Source organism: Chenopodium album, chromosome 4, assembly GCF_948465745.1.
Source record: "Chenopodium album chromosome 4, dcCheAlbu1.1, whole genome shotgun sequence".
Classification (NCBI taxonomy): Eukaryota; Viridiplantae; Streptophyta; class Magnoliopsida; order Caryophyllales; family Amaranthaceae; genus Chenopodium; species Chenopodium album.
Window position 1 is genome coordinate 52,921,069 of NC_137837.1, and position 4,095 is coordinate 52,925,163.

At 37.1% G+C, this 4,095-nt stretch overlaps 2 non-coding genes across 2 annotated transcripts; both read right to left on the reverse strand.

The window, feature by feature from the left end:
* Window positions 1-1,009: 1,009 nt before the first annotated feature.
* LOC145629835 (small nucleolar RNA R71) lies at window positions 1,010-1,116 on the reverse strand. The gene has a single exon (XR_014111968.1). It is a non-coding gene; the product is annotated as a small nucleolar RNA R71 (small nucleolar RNA).
* Window positions 1,117-3,541: 2,425 nt separating this feature from the next.
* LOC145629730 (small nucleolar RNA R71) lies at window positions 3,542-3,648 on the reverse strand. Its single transcript, XR_014111879.1, has one exon. It is a non-coding gene; the product is annotated as a small nucleolar RNA R71 (small nucleolar RNA).
* Window positions 3,649-4,095: the final 447 nt, after the last annotated feature.

The window sequence follows — 4,095 nt, forward strand, 5'->3', positions numbered from 1 at the left end:
ACGAAAGTAGGCTTGATTGTGATTAGAGAAGCCATTGATAACTCGGGAGAGACCATTGGTATTATTCATGGATTACTTTTCCTTATTAATCAATTTAATTATAATTTAGGGGTAGAACGCCTATTGCATTAATTGTATTCGTTGTGATGCTTGATCTTGGATATTTTTAGCATTGATTTGTCATATTATTTTGATTTAATCGTTTTAATTAGTTCTTTAGATATTAATTCTTACTTAATTGAATTGGTTACTTGTTTAGTAATTGCTTGAGTTTATTTAATTAGTTGAATCATAGTGTCTTGGGATCCGACCCTTGCTTGCCCGTCTACATATTAGTGGTCTAGTTAGGTTTATTATTGTTAGGTACACGACACGCCTATCAAATTTTGGCGCCATTGCCGGGGACTAAGGATTTCATTCTAGGTATTTGTGATTCGTTTTACTAAGCATATATTTTTTTGCTTCGGCTATTGTTCCTTGTGTCTTTGATTTCCCGTTTTAGTTTCTTAGTTGCATGCAAACTCGAAGTTCAGGCTTAGATGATTTAATACTTTTTTATTATGATATCGAAGCTACTACGAGAAGACGAAGAGGTAGTAGAAGGAGAAATCGAAATATAAGAAACATGGTCGACCCAGGAAATAAATCTCTTTTGGAGTATGGTATTCCGGATACAACAACCGGATTTCTCTCCAGTATTGTTAGACCACCTATCACCGCTCATAGTTTTGAGTTAAAGCCCCAATTCATACAGTTCATCTCCAATGATTCTTTTGCGGGTTCATCAAATGATTGCCCTGTGACTTACATTGATAGTTTCTTAGAGAAGTGTGACACTATGAAGCTCAATAGTGTCACTGATGATGCTATTAGACTACGCCTTTTCCTTTTTTCACTAAGGAATAGGGCAAGGCAGTGGCTATGAGATGAAGGTATTGGTTCCTTTGATACGTGGGACAAGCTTGCTAAGGCCTTCCTAGTTAAATTCTTGGGGCAAGAGAAAACCGCAAAATTAAGGAACGAGCTATCTACCTTCCATCAATTTAATGACGAATCCCTATATGAGGCATGGAGAAGGTTTAAGAGATTGCAGAGACAATGCCCTCACCATGGTATTCCAGAATGGATGTTGATACAAACATTCTATAATGGTTTGACCCATGAGTTTCGCATATACATTGTTGCTACGTCTGGAGGTTCTATCATGACGAAGAACCCATGATGTGTCTATTTTATATAGTATTTTACCCCCGTCCCTTGGTCATAATTAGTAGTTTTTTTGGCTCTTTGGAGCCACTTTTATTACTAATTGGTGTTTTCTAGTGTTTTCGTAGATTTGGTTGAATTTTGCAGGGATTTATGCTTTTGGAGTATTTTCTCGAGATATTTTGGAGCAATCACGAACATTGGAGAAACACGACCAGAGTTTATAGCCCAGGGCCGGTTAGAGACATCGAACCGGTGATTAAGGGCTCGGTATAGGTGATACCGGGGCATTTGGACCGAGTATTCAAGACCCAAAGAGGAAACCTAGATTGGCCCGAAGAATTGGAGCCCAATCGAAGTCCAAATAGTGGCCCAAATGATCCGCCCGGCCAAAAAGGCTGGCCCCCGGAGGCGCGCCCGGCCGGGCGCAAGATTGCTATTAGAGATAAAAAAAGGCGCGCCCGATCGGGCGCCTGTATTTTTAGGGGACGATTAACATAGTTTTAATTTGTTTTAGCTTAGGATTTTTGTACGGAGTATAAATACTCCTCCGTAATACGTTTTTAGGATCTCTTCTTCACTACTTCTTCTTCTCTTAATCCTTTTCTCTTAGACTTTCTCTCTCTACTTAGTTTTCTCTCTCTTAATCTCTCTCTAAACCTTTGTTCTTAATTCTTTCTTTAATTCCAGATTTATTTTGGTAACGATTTCTCTTCCTTTAATCTTAGTTATCTATTTTATTCCTCTCACCATGATTTATTTTATTACTTTGTTTAGTTTATATTTAATTATGTGTGAGTAGTTTAATTTCTAGGGTTTATGGGGATCTAATAAATAATATGAAGGGGTAAATTATTGTTGTTGATTATCAATGCTAGATTAATTTCCTATTGATTGATTAAATGCTCTGTGACAAGATTAGGCCTATCTTTTATGCATGAGTTTGACAATATTGATTCAAGAATCGAGAGATGAGAATTAATGTTTAGGTCTAGTTTCAATAGGCAAGTTAATTTATAAATGGTTAAGTCAAGATTCGAGAGATGAGATTTAATACCGGTAAATTAATTGTGTGATTGTAATAAGTAGCGTGAGCCCTTTACAATCTGGTTAATTGATGCATTGATGATTGACTATTATTGATTATTGGTATTGCATGATAATTTCTTATTGGATTGTTTTAATGTTTTACAATTGCGGCTTGTAAAAGTATAGCAATATTAAATTGATGAATCGAGCAGATGTTAATTTGATATTAAAGGCTATTTTCAATGAGGACTTAGATCTAGTAAATTGCGAGAGCCTGTTAGATCTATGTTGATTAATAAATTGCGAGAGCCTGTTAATCATGTTATTTATGCAATGTCAATGATTGATTACTATGTTTTACCCTGGAGTATTATTTATTGGTGAACCTATACCCTAGATCCCTTTATATATTGTTTTCTCCCTACTCTTATTCTTTGTAGTTTAGTCTCATACTTAATTATAAATATTGGTTACTTAAATAATTTAGATTATAATAATTAATTGGAAGTAAAAAGACTTGTTTCCCTGTGGAGATCGACCCTACTTCCCTATCTACCTTAGTTAGTGATTTAGGTATTTATTTTTGATTAGGGGATACGACTTTACCCTGTCAAAATTTGGCGCCGTTGCCAGGGAAACGGTTTTATTTTTATTTCTGATTGTTTTGTAGTCTCGATTATTTCTCTTTTGTCTTAGAGAGCGTTAGTTCTCTGAGACAAATCTCATATTTGCTTCTAGTTTTTGTTTATGCCCAGGTGTTCCAGATCAGGTTATACCCATTCGATCCTGAGATCGAACGTTCTTCCATAGACAGAAAAACTTCTACAAGCAAATCCTGGCGGATTCTGGTGATACTAATAATAATCACTGCGATCCTCCAACTGATTCTAGCGATTTAGAGGTATCATCAGACACAGAATCAGAGATGGCGGCTCCAAAGAAGCTTAGTGATTATTCACAACCAAAGCTTGCGGATTTTCCACATCTCACCCCTACTCCGGCTCTTGATGGGGTTCAATTTGAAATCAAACCCGAATTTATAACGATGATAGAGAGGAAGCAATTCAGTGGAGCCAAGGGTGAAGACCCGAATCTTCACATTGCCGACTATTGTCAATATTGCAACACCATAAGGCAAGCCGGGGTCACTCAAGACCAAATCAGGGAGATTCTCTTTCCCTTTTCTTTAACTGGAAAAGCTAAATTGTGGTTTAATGGATTAAATAGAACTACACTTGGTATAACTGACTGGGAAACTCTTGTTTTGAATTTCTATAACAAGTATTATCCTGCAGAGAGAACAGCAGTACTACGGAGTGCGATTCAGAACTTCGCCCAAGAAGTCGACGAGTCCTTATATGAAGCTTGGGAGAGGTTCAAGGACTTACAAAGAGAATTCCCCCACCATAATTTAGCACAATGGCAGTTACTCCAAGCCTTTTACAACGGCATTGGAAATTCTTCTAGAATAATTTTAGACTCTGCAGCTAGTGGGAGATTTATGAATCTTAATGTTGATGATGCAGGTCAGGTTATTGAAGATATGGCGATACACAATTCCCAATATGGGAATCCCAGAGGATTTGCTAACAAGGGGAAACATAGTGTCGACTCTGTATCCTTCTTGCAAGCTCAACTGACCTCTATTTGCCAAAAATTAGATAATCTGAGCACTGCTAATGTAGCTAATGTTTCTGCAATTAATAATAATTCTAATGAGGCTTTCTGTGAAAATTGTGGTATTGTAGGTCATTGGGAGCAGGATTACAGGAGTTCCGTGGAGCAAGTTAATGCCTTCCATGCTTATAGGCAGAATAACCCATACTCCAACACTTACAATCCTGGGTATCGGAATCATCC